Source organism: Ictidomys tridecemlineatus, chromosome 13 (assembly GCF_052094955.1).
Source record: "Ictidomys tridecemlineatus isolate mIctTri1 chromosome 13, mIctTri1.hap1, whole genome shotgun sequence".
Taxonomy (NCBI): domain Eukaryota; kingdom Metazoa; phylum Chordata; class Mammalia; order Rodentia; family Sciuridae; genus Ictidomys; species Ictidomys tridecemlineatus.
In genome coordinates this window covers 49925124-49942023 of record NC_135489.1, presented here as the reverse complement: position 1 = coordinate 49942023, position 16900 = coordinate 49925124, and positions in this window count along the sequence as shown.

The window sequence follows — 16900 nt, the reverse complement described above, 5'->3', positions numbered from 1 at the left end:
TGATTTATTTTGCTGCAGCTGATTATATACATAGAAGGGGAACAAGCCAGATGAATGCTAATGTGACACATTAATGTGAATTGGTGGCGTAAACCATGGACTTTGAAGAAAACATGTCAGAGAACTCTACTTCTTCGCAGAATGAAACTCTCTCTGGGCAGTGAGTGGTTCTAGTAAGACAGGAAAAACAAGGTTAATGAACAATATGGAGAATTGTTTATCTAAACACTAGGAGACTGTGGTATACTGTGATGACAGTATGGTGATTATTGTTGGCCTATTTGGGAGGTTTTCTTTTCCCCTATTGATCTCTTCACATGTGCCACCAAAATACTAATTCTGAAGGAGTGTTATGATCCAAGGAAAGATGACCATGGATTAGTCAGTACTGTAAAATCATTTTCTTGTAATGAGCTCTTGCTGATTGTTCTGGAACAACCTGGTCCCAGGATATTAAAAATGCCCCCAAATGAAGAAAAGAAGCAGAGGTACCTAGGTTTTCACAGAGTGTAATTTATTGGGGGTTTGATGATAGAAGCCTGGACCTGAATTTTAGCAAAATTAAGAGGATCCCCATAATTTGGTTGAGAAGATGGGAACTTATATAATGAGCCAGGCAAATGTGACTTCATCCAAGCTGTAATGTTCCTTGTAATGTAATGCTAATATCAAAGAGGCAAATTCCTAGCTTCAGTGTCAGGTCATGAAACTCCATATACCACTTTAATGCTGTAATGTTGGCAACATTCATTAGGTTTTATTCAGGGGCAATCATGGTGATTACAACTCAAAATGGCTACTGTCTGGTCAAGCTAGTTACTTCCTGGCAAACAAGTCAAACAAGATTTGACACAAACCACAGCAAAGGATAAAAATTTATTATCTTTTGAGTTGTAAAGTCTTCCTCTTGTAGTTTAGTAAGCTCTCTGCCTAATTTCCTAATTAGAAGAGACGCCTGTCTCCTACCACTTAAGACTGCACAGTATCTTTACATATCTCCAGAAATGATACGATTTACACATGCATACATGCACACATGGAGAGACAGAACTAGACTGTGGAGATAGGCATTTCAAAAGGTCCTAATTGGCAATAGCACAGATTAAAATATCTACAAACCCAGAGGAAGAATTGAAATGAACTCAGAGCTTAGGGTAAGCACCTGAACTGGCAAGTTTGGGTAGATGAATTGCTTTGTAGATAGCTTGTTAAGTGGCAAGCACACTTCAACGGTCTGTTTATTTTAGGTGGCTTTGGGATGTTTAGTGAAGATGGTATAAGTGGCTAAAGCTGTGCACATACAAGTAAACCAGTGATGTTTACTTTTTACTATTGATTAAATCTCTTACATTCTATCAGTTAGAGGTCAGATATTTTTAAAGACTAGAAAAACATCCTGATTTCACAATAGTCTCTGTATCAGTTGAAAATAATAATAGTTTGAAAATAAACATTCTTAAAAGCTATGCTAGCATTTGGAGAATAGATAAAAGATGGACTTGCATCTGGAAAATAACACAATCTTGAAAAATAAGAAGAAAATGCACCCAGGTGTAGTGGTATACATCTGTAATCCTAGCAACTTGGGAGGCTGAGGTAGGTGGATCAATTTTGAGGCCATTCTCTGCAACTTGGTAAGACCCTGTCTCAGAATAAATAAACAATAAATAAAAAGGGCTGAGGATAAAGGTCAGTAGTAGAGTGCCCCTGGGTTCAATTCACAATATCACAAAAAATTAACTATTTTAAATAAATGTAATAAAAATAAATTAATTTAATTAATTAAAGAAGAAAATACAAGTGAACTCCTCTTCAGGAATAAACTAGAGCTCAGAGTCCTTGTGTGCTCCAAAACAAAACAAACAAACAAACAAAAAAAAACCATAAAAACCTTATAACTAATGCTACTCGACAACATTTATACACAGAAATATGTGTATGAAGATCATTCTACTGCAAGAAATGTTTACAGTATCCAGAGCAAAGGGCCCAGTGATAATCTAATCACTAGCAAGAAGTCATTAATTAACAAATATCACACCTTTCTAATTTCATAATTGTAATAACTCCTCTAAAATTGAACCATGAAACACAATTTCATCTTGAGAACTAAATTAAGGTCTCTAGAGAGTTTCCACATCTGTTGCAGAAAGGGGTTGGATTATATTCAGGTTCAGTGATAAGTTATTAAGAATCTATAGCTTGCAGCTGCTTTTAACATAATGTTTCAAAATGTCTATTTTAACAACATCAGGTATCTTCTTTCTGCCTGGCCCTCTGCTAGGTATGAGGGATTAGCAGTGAACAAGTCACACTCCTTGAGAGAAATCGACAAACAAAAAATCTTTTGTAATGTGGAATAATGAATGTTATAAGACAGAACATTAAGAGACTTATGAGGATAAATAATCCAGGCTTCGAGAATAAGAAAATAACTTTAAGAAAAAGGGATATCTATCTACAAGTATAGATATTACCACAGTCTTATTAACAGCTCTTAACTTTGGGTAATGTTTTCCTTATTTTCTAGATGAAACGAGGTAACTTAAATATACATATATAGAGAGAAAAAAAATGAACTTTATAGATATAAATATATAAAGCAAATCATGGAGTCATACACAATCATATAATGCATATGTATAAGTTTTAAAATAACACATACAGAAATAACTGCAAATCTTCATAGTAATTCTTTGTCTCATTAGTGTAATTTTCAAAATGAATTTAAATTTGTTCTATGTACCTTTCTTTTTTAAATATTTTGAACATGGACTTTCAAGTGAAGTAATTTCAAAACAAAATTCATAAACATATAAAGACATATATATTTGTGATATGCAAATGTTAAATGCTATAATGCATTTAAGAAATGAGATAATAGATGACCCTGAGATATGTGTGTATATATTATATATTACACACATATATATTATATCTTTGCTATGCATTATATCTTTGCTATTTATTGAATTATAATTCACATATGTATATCTTATATATGCCTCTAAATGGGTGTTGTTGAAAGTATATACCAAGGTAATTATAACCCAAATGAAGGTATGATTTGTTTATTACCCTAAGAAATTCCCTCCATTATGATTCTCTGCCTACACACTATTGTGACTTCTATCCCTGTGGATTAACTTGACCTGTTCTTCAACTTCATAGAATTTTTTTCAATAGCATATTAGTTTGCACATATAAAGTAGCCTATTTTTATAACTGAGTATTATTTCATACATGAGTATAACATAGTTTATCTATTCCTCTAGAATTGACTTTAAAAAATGTGTGTGTGTATATATATATATATATATATATATATATATATATATATATATAGTCAGTTGTATATGGACACAGTACCTTTATTTTACTTATTTATGTGGTGTTGAGACTCAAACCAAGTGCCTCACATGTGCTAGGCAAGTGCTTTACCATTGAGCCCCAGCCCCAGCTCCTAGAATTGACATTTAATCTCCAAATACTAGATGGTTTCCAGCTATTATTCTATTATTGATTTCTAGCATGATCTCATGTAGTCTTGGACATATTTTGTATGATTTCTATTCTTTTACATATTTAAGATATTATTCAGGGCCCAGAGTATGGTATGTCTTGGTGTTTCATGTGAGTTTGAGAACAATGTATATTCTATTGTTGGATGGAACATTCTGTAAATGTCAAATAAGTCAAGAAGATTGATAGTACTGTTCAAGTCTTCTGTATCCTTACTGATTTTCACCAGCTTTATCTGTCAATTAACAAAAGGGAGGTATTGAAACCTCCAGTTGTAACAGTGAAATTGTCTATTTCTTTTTGCAATTCTCAGTTTTGCCTCATATATATATAATATAACATTCTGTCAAGCATATACGAATTTAGTATTACCATGTTATACCTTCATGAAAACTGGACTCCTTTATAATTATGTAATTCTCCTCTTTCACTCTGATAATTGTCCTTGTTTTGAAGGAAGAAATCTTTTGATGTCTGTTAGCATATTATATCTTTCTCCTTCACTTTAGTTTAGACTTTTGTCTGTATATTTGAAGTATATTTCCTTAAACAATACAAAACAATGGGTTTCATTTCTTCATCCATTGATCATCTCATTCTTTTTTAAAAAGTGTTGATTTTTCGTGCTTAGCTTTTTGAGTTCTCAATATACCCTAGAGATTAGTGCTCTATCTGATGTGTGAGGAGTAAAAATTTGCTCCCAGGATATAGGCTCTCTGTTCACCTCACAGATTATTTCTTTTGCTGAGAAGAAACTTTTTTTTTGTTTAAATTCATCCCACTTATTGATTCTTGGTTTTAATTCTTGCGCTATAGGAGTCTTATTAAGGAAGTTGGGGCCAAATCCCACATGATGAATATTAGGGCCTACTTTTCTTCTATTAGACGAAGAGTCTCTGGTTTAATTCCTAGGTTCTTAATCCACTTTGAGTTGAGTTTTGTGCATGTGGTTTAATTTCATTTTGTTGCATATGGATTTCTCGTTTTCCAAGAGGCTATCTTTTTTTTCTCCAATGCATATTTTTGGCACCTTTTTCTAATATAAGATAATTGTAATTTTGTGGGTCAGTCTCTGTGTCCTCTATTCTGTACCATTGGTCTTCTGGTCTGTTTTGATGCCAATATCTTGCTGTTTTTGTTACTATTGCTCTGTAATATAGTTTAAGATCTGGTATAGTGATGCCACCTGCTTCACTCTTCCTGCTTAGGATTGCTTTAGCTATTCTGGGTCTCTTATTTTTCCAGATGAATTTCATGATTGATTTTTCTATTTCTAAGAGGAATGCCATTGGGATTTTGATCGGAATTGCACTACATCTATATAGTGCTTATAGTAGTATGGTCATCTTGATAATATTAATTCTGCCCATCCAAGAGCAAGGTAGATCTTTCCATCTTCATCCAATCAATAAATGGGCCAAGGACCTGAGCAGACACTTCTCAGAAGAGACTATATAATTAATCAACAAATATATGAAAAAATGTTCATCATCTCTAGCAATTAGAGAAATGCAAACCAAAACTACCTTAATATATCATCTCACTTCAGTTCAAAATGGCAGCTATTTGAAGACAAACAATAATAAGTGTTGGCGATGATGTGAGGAAAAAGGTTCACTCATATGTTGCTGGTGGGACTGCAAATTGTTGCAGCCAATATAAAAAGCAGTATGGAGATTCCTTGGAAATCTGGGAATAGAACCACCATTTGTTTCAGCTATCCCTAAGGACTTAAAATCAGCAAGTACAGGGACACTGCCACATCAATGTTTATAGCAGCACAATTCACAATAGCTAAACTGTGGAACCAACTTAGATGTCCTTTAGTAGATGAATGGATAAAAAAATGTGGCATATATACACAATAGAGTTTTACTTAGCAATAAAAGGGAATAAAATTATGGCATTTGCAGGTAAACGGATAGCATTAGAGAAGATAATGCTAAGTGAAATGCCAATTGTTTTCTTTGATATAAGGAGGCTGATTAATAGTGGGGTAGGGATGGGGAGCATGGGAGAAATAGATGAACTCTAGATAGGGCAGACAGGTAGGAGGGAAAGGAAGGGGCAGGGTGTTAGCAAGGGTGGTGGAATGTTATGGACATCATTATCCAAAGTACATGTATGAAGACATGAATTGGTGTCAACATGCTTTATATATAACCAGAGATATGAAAAATTGTGCTGTATATGTGTAATAAGAATTGTAATGCATTCTGCTGTCATTTATTTATTTAAAAAATCAATAAAAATGTTTATTTTTTAGTTATAGTTGGGCATAATACCTTGATTTTATTTATTTATTTTTATGTAGTGCTGAGGATCAAATCCAGGGCCTCACACCTTGTAGGTGAGTGCTCTACCGCTGAGCTACAACCCCAGCCTGACTATCTCTTTCTCTTAAGTGGTGGATTTAGACCATTCACATTTCAAGTGGTATTGATACAGTTGAGTTGTTGTCTATTATGATTGTAAATGTTTCTCATTTGTTGTACTCCTTTTATTTTTCCCCGTCTATTTTCAGCTTAATTTGATTATAGTTAATCATTGTATATGTTTACATTTTCTCACCTCTCTGAGCATATCAATTACATCTCTTTTTATTCTTTAGTAGCTGAACTAGGATTTGCAGTATTCATTTACAACTAATCCACGTCAACTTTCAAGTAACAGTATAACAATTGATGGGTACTAAGGATGTTTTGCAGGAGATTATTCCCGATTCTTCCTTCCCATTCCTTATAACATTGTAATATTGATGGCCTTTATTTCACTAATCCATATGTTCTGATCACCTATATAATTGTTACTTTGAACTTTTATCTATTAGATCAATTAAAAAATAATCAAAGTAAAATTTTTCTTTGATCTTCAGTGTTTCCTTCTCTGATGCTCTTCCTTTATCTCTGGGGATCCAAGTTACTGGACTATATAATTTTCCTTTTCCTAAAATTTTCTTTTAAAAGTACTTGCAATGTCAGTATGTTGACAATGAATTTTCTGAACCCCCTTTTCATCTTGAAAAGGGTTTATTTTCTTCTTTAAATTTCAAGGATCATTTTGTCGCTATAGAACACTGAGATGTTGGTGTTTGCACTTTAAATGCTCTGAAGATTTAAATGTTCTCACTTTGCCTACATGATTTCTAGTGAGAAGTCAGTCATAATTCTTATCCTCATTTTTTATCGGTAAGGTTTTTCTCCACCCCCCCTTCAAGGTTTTTCTTTTTCCTGCAGTTTGAATGATATGTCTAGTTATAGATTTATTTAATATTGATCCTTCTTGGTGTTCTCTCAGCTTCTTAGGTATCTATAGTTTGGTGTCTGTTATTGGTTTTAGAAAACATGCCAGTTATTAAGTCAAATCTGATGGCGTTCTAATAGTTAAAATCCACCAAAGTGTGGAGGTTCACCTGTGACAGCCATCCCAAATAATTTCTATCAGTCTAGTTCACATTAATCTTCAGTAATCCATTAAAATTATCTTTTAAGTGTTCTTCAGTTTGTGTCTCTATAGTCTTCTATCCCAATTAAGCTGGTATTGTCTGTGATTTTCTGTATTTGACCTCCCTCCAGATTTGAAGAGGGAAGTTTGACTCCTGACCTCATTTCTCTGATAGGTCTAGGAAAAGCCATTGATTTTCAGTTAGTTTAATTTCTTCTGAATGTATGGGCAGTGTCATTTGTTTTGTAAACTTTTAATATTTTGGAACTGAAACTGGAAGTTGGTGATTGATATTTGCTTTTTTAAAAACCTTTTTTATAACTTTGTTTATTATTAGTAGTATTATTTTTATATGGTGCTGAAGATTGAACCTAGTGCCAGAGTGCTAAGCAAATGCTCTACCACTGAGCCACATAATTTATATTTGAATAAAGCTTGTATAAACATTCTGTATTCTTTTTTGTTCAGACTTATGTTTGCATTTGTCTATGATTGGATACTCTGAATAATAAGTGTGTACATTTTAACTTTATAATAAATTTATAAGTCAAAAATTTTCCAACATTTTCAGAGTACCTGGCACTGATGGAGTGTAGGATTTCCAGTTCTCTTGCACATACACCAATAATTAGTACTCTTAGCCATTTCAATTTTATCAATTATAGTTGCATTATTTCTCCCTATCCACATCATTCAAAAATTATTTTTCACAGTAGAACTCATATTTCATCGTCCACAACTGGTTTTATAACATTTCTAAATTGAAAATGATAGAGGAGAATGGTATTTTTTCATAAGGAAGATTACTTGCTTGGATAAAACCAGGGTTCTATTAGAAAAGAAGAAAATTTGGCCATTGGATAGAACAATGACTGTTTTTGCTACCAAAAGTGCTTATAAAGACAAAAAGCTATGAAAGAGCATAGAATTACAAATGAATTTATTCTATACATATGGCCAACCAGAAAAACCAACATATATAACATACAAAATTTATATAACATATAAACTTTGGAGGGCTATAGATATAAATTTTTAAATAAAATGTAATTAAAACTGTGCTTTAGAAGTTATTATGCCAGTTACAGCTATATAAGAATCTTTAAAAAATGATTCATTAAAAAAATCAATGAGGTGAAGAGAGAGCCTACATTTTGGGAGCAAATTTTTGTCACACACATGTCAGATAGAATTCTAATCTTCAAGATATATAAAGAACTCAAAAAACATAACACCCCCCCCCAAAAAAAACCAACCCAATAAATAAATGGGCTAAGGAGCTGAACAGACACTCTCATAGGAAGATATACAATTGATCAACAGATATATGAAAAAGTGTCCAACATCTCTAGTAATTAGAGAAATGCAAATCAAAACTACTCTTAGATTTCATCTCACACTAGTCAGAATGGCAGTTATCAAGAATACAAACAACAATAAGCATTGTCGAGGATGTGGGAGAAAAGGTATACTCGCACATTGCTGCTGGGATTGCAAATTGGTGCAGCCAATTTGGAAAACCATATGGAGATTCCTTAGAAAATTTGGAATGGAACCACCATATGACCCAGCTATCCCACTCCTCAGGGACACAGCCTCATCAATGTTTATAGAAGCTCAATTCACAATAGCTAAACTATGGAACCAACCTAGATGCCCTTCAATAGGTGAATGGATAAAGAAATTGTTGTATATTTATACAATGGAATATTATTCAGCATTAAAAGAGAATAAAGTTATGGCATTTGCAAGTAAATGGATGGAGTTGGAGAATATCTTGCCAAATGAAAAACCAAAAGCCAGATGTTCTCTCTGATAAGTGGATGCTGACCCATTTGGGGGCTGGGGGAATGGGAAAAATGGAGGAATTGTGATTGGGCAAAGGGGAGTGAGGAGTTAGGAGGGGGCAAAGGGGAAGAAAAGATGGTGGAATGAGATGGACATCATTACCCTAGGTACATGTAGGACTGCACATTTGGTGCAACGCTGTATTGTGTACAAACAAAGAAATGAAAAATTGTGCTGTAATTGTGCACAATGAGTCAAAATACATTCTGCTGTCATATATACCTAATTAGAATAAATAAATTAATTATTAAGAAATAATTTGAAAAAATCATACAATATAAAAAATATTGATATTGATAACATTTAGAACAATGATGTGCATTCTTCAAAAGAATAATATTAATGGGATATTTACATAACATGATAAGCAACATGTATCTGAACAAATATTCCTAATACTTCATTGTGAAAAAAGAGGGCTTCCTGTACATACTGGGAAAAAAAAATATTGAGCCATTTTTTCTTAAATAGTATTTGGCATGTTTTGTCAAATGCGAAGTAGTTAAAGGAAAATAAAATAAAATATTATCATTTTCAGGCAGACTGATTGTATACCTCAGTAGGATGTTGATATTCTAAAGAATTCACTTTGAGTGTATCTGTGTCTATGAATTTGCATCTATATTTACCTTTAAACTTTTCAAAATTTCCTTGTTCATATTCCTTAAACACAACACTGCAATTGACTGGGAAAGAATTTGTCATAATGGGGCAAAGAACAAAATGTCACACTATTTACTCTTAAATAGTTTACAAAATGTGATTTACATAAAAGACAGGAAATATTTGTTGCTGTTTTTTCCGTCTACCATACATAGATAAAGGCCGTTTAATTCCAGATAAAATAGAAAATAAGGGATTAACCAAGATATTAAGATGTTGTTTGTTTTGAACACTGAAAAGGGGCCACATTATTTACATATTCTTCATCCTTGATAAACACAAGAAGGATCTTGGTGTAATTCACAGATAAAGTTAAGGCTATAAGAGCAGTAGTAGCTTTCACTCTCACAAAGACCTGGGAGAGAAAAGGCAGTTTTGGATTCACCCCTCTTCCTAAAAACCAGACAGAACAGCTCTATACTAGAAACAGTGATATATATTATCACACAAAGATTTGAAGATTCCCCAGGCAATTTTTGTTGCCTTTGAATCATGTTAGGGAACATTTGAATATATCCCATGGACTCCATCAAGATAGACACAGTGTTAGCCAAAGAGAGGTCTTTGTGTACAAGGATGAGATAGAGTGTCATAATTACAGACCCATATTCAGTATGTGCAATGGAAATTATGGCCAGTGAGCAAACAGGAACGTACTGGCACATTTGTGTGCCAGTATGGAGGCATGGAGCAGATTGGGCCTTGCGTTTCCATCAGAAACAACATAGGACAGGCGACCATCCCAAAGGCTTCATCAGATGATACTCACATCAGAAAACACCAGTATGGACAGATGTGAATTTACAAAAATATGGAGGAATATTTTTAAATTAAATTTTACATGTTTTCCAAAGAAATCTGTAACATTTCATTGACAACTACAAAAGATGAGTGATTGTTGAGAAGATTGACAGAACAAAATGCAAATTCCTTTCAATTTAAGTGGTAGATTTAACATATTCAAAATCAATAGTATAAGGATTAACTTAGGCTAAAATTCTTCAAGTTATTTTCAGTTTTCCCCACATGAACACAAACATGAGCATAGGCAGTTTCAGGCATACATTTAACCAACAGAACACCCCCAGAGGGGTGGATAAACTATTCCTCACTGTTGTATGGCAACATCTGGTTGACCTTCCCTGGACTGTGTGAAGATGCCTTCCAATTCATGACCCTGTCCTAGTCCAGATTTCTAGCTTACATTTAAAGCCCTATATGCTACTATCCACAGAAGGATGTCTTCCCATTGGAAAACCAGGATGCTGGGCTGGGGATGTGGCTCAGCTGTAGTGCGCTCACTTGGCATGCTCGGGGCGCTGGGTTCGATCCTCAGCACTACATAAAAATAAAATAAAGATGTTGTGTCCACCAAAAACTGAAAAATAAATATTAAAAAAAGAAAAGAAAAACCAGAATGCTAATGGATGAGGAGAAACAAAGGATCATGGTGGAATTCATAGATAAGATGAAGGCTTAAGGCTGTGAGATTTTAGTTATTGAAAAACATATACCAACCAACAAATAATTAAATTTATTATGCATTCAAAGGCTAATTGAATAAATTAATCTATAAGGAATATGAAATAAATATAATGTCTATAATAAAACTGGATAATAAAATATGAAACAACATATGCAGAAAAATAGAGGATAAACTAAAAACCTGATAGAAACATGATATAATATTATTTATCCATTGTGGATTAACTGATGCTTTAAAAATATTTATTGCATGTTCACTATGTACTAAGCACTACTCTAGGCACTAGGTGTAATAAACCAGGTTAAAAACTAATTTTATAAATCTTATTCATGATGCTAACTTTCTCGAGGAGGAGCCAGATAATAAAGAAAAAGAAATATATAAAGGGTATAACCCATTGGATAATTATAAAAGGTAGTTTTTTTTCCATTTTTTTAAGGTAGAAATTGGACATTGAGAAAGGGAAATTTGAATAACAACAAATGAAGGCTCAAAGCCCAGGAACTACAAGAGGAAGAACATTAGCAGAACAAATTGCAAATGAGTTGCTTGATGCATTTGAAGACAACACCAGGAATATTTAAATTGATATAGTAGAAACCAATTTTTTAAATTTAGGAAAAAGAACAAGGTAAATATTTATGTACAGCATACTTTCAATCATGTATAAGTATGTCTAGAAAAAGTCTAACTAGTAAAACCAAAATTGATTAAAATTAAGATCAAGGTTGACTTTTATTCAATTTTCACTTTTCTATAATTTTAGCTTTCTTTATCAACCATAATTTACTCTTACAGTGGAATTTATATTTTTAAAACTCATTAAGCGGGGTAAATTTAGCCGCTGGAAGAACTACACAGTTATAAAATGTGGGACAAAACACTTGGTATTAAATAGAAAATTTTCCACATAGGGGTATGCTGAATACTTCGTCTTATTTTTAAAAAAATGAACAGAAAGCCTCCTCCATGAAATATTGTTCATTCTCTTCCCCAAAGTATTGCTCAGTCAATAAATATCCAAACAAGTAACTTACTGTCTCATGGTGAGAACATCAGCTTTGTGCTTAATTTAATTTATGACTTCATAGCAACTCACCAAATTTGAGATAATGTGTTCACATTCCTTATTAGTTTAGTAAAATAGCTAAAAAGGCTCAGTTGAACACTTAGCAGATGGCAAGCCTCAGTCCCTGAAATCAGATTATAGTTCTTTCTTTGCCAGGGAGTTGACAGATGGGTATCAGTCACATACCTCCAGGGCAGAGGATGCATGCAACAGCAATTACCTAGGGAGAAAGGTGTTTAAAGAGTACCCTCTGGTTCTGCCAGCTAAATCAATAATGGACAACTGAGAGCTGGAATTATTAAACCATGATGGGTCTGGAAATTGCTCTTAACCTTTGCCTTCATTTGTCATGCCCAATTCCTTAGAGAAATATTCAAATGGCGAATGATCAGATGGCATGATAACATTATGATTATGCTAGTATGTATCTAAATGGATTATCCAATTGTTGGATCTTAAACTGAGTCTCTTTTTCTCCTAACCTTGTATCTCTAGTGAATTCCTGAGAACATAGCAGATGAAAAATGTGCGGTCAAAGTTGTTTCCCTACAGGTTGAATACCTTCAGATAGCCATAGACATGTCCACAGAGACAAAAGCTTATGCTGAGGATTCTAAAAAGTCAGCAAAATATTTATAGTCAGTTTGCTTTTAGTTTGTATTGAATCAGATGAGAGTGAGCCTTTGCTATCAACTGAACCCAACCTGAAGTTATATCACCCACATAGGGTCTTGTGATTTAGCTTAGTGTTCTTTTGCATATATATTTGCATATATATGTATGTATATCCAATATTTTCTTCTAATTCTGTTTATTTTTTACTATCATTGGTGATACATTTGTTATTTTTTTGTTTTTGGTTTTATGTATCAGTTAGGATAACATTAGCTGCCAGAACCACCAGTGATTTATAATAAGATTTATATTTAGTTCAAGTTTATAGTGTGACATGGATGTACCTAATCAGTAGATGGACTACTTCTGACCCAAATAATCCCATTTTATAGGCAAAAACTACTCATATACCCATATGGTATAAGGTCCTAGACTGGTCTGGGAAATGTAGTTCTTTGTTGAATAGTTTTCCATTTGGCACATTCTGGAAGATGGAGCATGGTTCTATCTATCTGTCTATCTATCTGTCTATCTATCTATCTATCTATCTATCTATCTATCTATCTATCTATCTATCTATCTATCTATCTTATTGTATAGCCAGTCATTTCTGCCAGAGAAGCTATTTGGGTTCTTAGTATTTGGCAATCTTTGAAAGATTGTATGTTGAAGTTCCAAACCCTTTTTTAGGGTCAGGATTTTTGTTGGGGTAAAGAAAATAGGAAAAATCATAAGCCAAATTAAGGTTTTCCTCCTTCAACTTGTTTTTCTCCAGTATTTTTCATATTGACACAAAGCTGACTAGCACACAGCATTAAAAGATAGGTCTTAAAGATATTCTCTTTTAGTAATTTTTAGAATCCTTTTTTTCATGGCTAGCAGTATTTCCCCCCTAAAACAGGGCAACTGCTATCAGCTACACTTTCCAGTTGGGCAATGTCAAATCCTTGCAGTTACTGTCTCTGCCTCCACAGTCTAAAGTCATGGAGAAAGTAGATTCAAGACAGCCAGTTCCCTCACCCCTCCTCCTGAAGCATAAGAAGCAGTATTGAGGCATTATCATTTCATTTAATTCTTAAATTCTGTGTGCTATCTCATGGCAGGCATTGTGCTTGGCTCTAGGAATAGCACCTCTGGTTTTATGAACTGCTTCTTGTACAACTCTATTTGGATATCCTTGGCAATCAGTATGTGCAAAAGTGAACTCTGTACTACATGTTAGATTTAATTAATAAAGCTTAAGCTTTAGCTTTATGAACACAATTTTCTTCTGATCCCATGGAAGGGATGTAGCAATACATTCACCTGGATACATGGTTTAAAATGGGCCTGAAAATTACGTAAACTTCAATCTGCACAAAATCTGGCTTTACCCTTGTTCCTGCTAGGCCTGGCCTTTTCTGTGCTACGAGTCTCTGAGAGCATGGAAATAGCATGCATTCAGTTGCCTCAGCCAGATACCTTGGCATTCACTTCTCTCCACTGTTCTTTCCTCACTGGATGAATCAACAATTGCCACTCTAACTCCTAAAGTCAAGTCACACCAATTTTCTATAAAACTATCATATTCAAATTTCCATCTTCTCTTGCCTGCATTAACACATTAACACAAAGACCCTGAAGTGAAGACTTTTGCTCTCTGATTGACAGTGGACCATCAAAAGTGATCTTTCTAAATTGGAATTTGATGAAATAATCCTAAGGATCCCCATGGGTTTCAGGATTAAATTTAGGATTTTTAACATAGCTTTCTGGGTTTGTCTTTAATCCTCATACCTTTTGTGCAATGAATGCATTCTATTAAATTATGTTTAGTCTTCCTATAATAATTATGCTCTTTCCTTTGGTTTTAACTTGTTTTTCGCTTAAGCCAAAAATTAACCCTTTTTCATCATCAAAGACCTTATTAGATATTTTCTGTATAGACTTCTAAACATATAATTCTGTTATTATAGTATTGGTTCTGGTTCCTCTATATTCCAGTTCCCTACTTTAATTGTGTGTATTATACATACTATTATACCCTTAACAATGTACTTAGTGGGCTATAGTCATCAGAATTAACAAGAGTTCCAATTACAAATTCAGATTTCTGGGACTCACTCTGGTCCTGATGATTCAGAAACTAATATTGGAAATTGAAGAACATTATCTTTTTAATAAACAATGTAGATGAATCTAATATACATTTAAATGTAAAACTATTGGCTAAAAGGTGCCTGATATCTAATAAGTAAATAACAACTTATTAAATTAATGGATGAATAAATAATATGCTTCATTAGTAATATTTTTTTACATGATTCTATCTCCTAGAACCACAACAGTATTAAACTTTCCTATAAGAAGCAGGACATAGAGATACATGAGTGTATGGAGGTTGAACTCCTCCCTGCAATGTTTTAATGATTATGGTTAATATTTGGATTAAGATTTTGGTCTGATCCTGGTGCAGTGGTGCACACCTGTAACCCCATTGCCTCGGGAGGCTGAGGCAGGAGGATTGAGAGTTCAAAGCCAGCCTCAGCAAAAGCGAGGCACTAAGTAACTCAGTGAGACCCTGTCTCTAAATAAAATAAAAAATAAGGCGGGGGGGACGTGGCTCACGTTAGAGTGGCACGTTAAGTGCCCCTGAGTTCAATCCCTAGTACCAAAACAAAATTATATATATATATATATGTGGATTTCAGCATATCATACTGAGTGGAGCTAATGGAAAAAATAGAGGAGTAATAAATGTAAAAGAGATAATATTAATATCTTTAATGTATGATGATGGCTTTTACTAAATAAGAAAAATATTGTTTCAATAGAAACCTAGGCAAAAGTATGAATTGGAATACATAAAAATAAGTAGACATAGTGATCCAAGAAATGCAGAAAACTAATCTTACTGCTATTTCAAAAAATGCAAAGTTGAATACTAACTAGAAATCATTTTCAACTCTCTCAAAGATGATATTTTTTAAAAAATGATTCTTTTTGTCAATAGGGCATAGAAATGAGAACTTTCAAACACTGCTTCCAGGAGGGTAATTGGTCCATGTTTTTTGGAAGATGCTATGAAAATATTCACAGATGCATAAAAGTTTTAATAATGCACATAATAGTTGATCCAGTAATTTCATTTTTAGGAATTTAAGAAGTATTTGGAGAAGTACTCCAAATTGTACATACAAGGACGCACATTATGAAGTTATTTGCAGGAAAATATGAAATAGGCTAAAAGTCCCCAGGTAGGAGATTTCTAAAAAATAAAATGTACTACATGCAAGCACACTCTAGAGTACAATGGTACCAGAAACAGCTTCTGGAAAAAGCAAATCATAATATAACTCCTGCATGCTAGGTATATAGTTTCACATACTTACTTTCATTTGCTCAATGCTAATAATGGTAATAAACTTGCTTGGTAGACTGATGTGTGGAAGGACTATTATAAGGCACTTAGCAAACTATAAGATTTTTAACAATTCTTGAAAAATATTAGCTAACTCTGAGTATACAGAATCAATAAGAAATTTGAGAATAAATTTACTATCATGAACATAGTAAATGAAAAGTCAAATTTCAAAAGATAATACATAACATTGTCCTCATTTCCTATTTAAGAAAATATCATTCCCCATATCCCACAATTTTTCAAAGTTTTGGCAATGTTTAGATTTGGATTATGAAATTATATATGATATTTTTCTTCTGTGTGACTATTTTCAGCAATGAATACAAATTGCTTTGGTAAGGAAAAACTAAGAAAGATGCAATAGGAATGTCTACCATGAAATCAGTTTACCCAGTTCAGGTTTGGAAACAATAAAAAATACTACCATTTAATACAAATGCAAATGACTGTAGATTGCTCAGAATCTGGAGGTTCCATATATAGAGGAGTGGGCAGTGAGAATGTTGACATCAAGATCAATCACACCTCTGGATGAAGGTTCACATATTGTAAAAGATGCACAGCACTTTGCCATGAGAAAGACATAGATTTCCTTGTTGTTCTAGTTTCTCAGAGATTTACAAGACTAGTGAATGACAGACATCTTGCTCCTCTTTCAGACTCTGTCATTCACATCATACTGGCCTGTTTTCAATTTGGCTTGTAACACTTAAAACTCACTTAACTTCTCTACACTTTAAATAACTCACCTGTAAAATGGAAGTATTAAAAGTAGCTATTAAATAAATTAATTTTGAGTATATGATCTGCTATGTTATAAAATGCTTCACATGTGTTAATGGTTTTCATA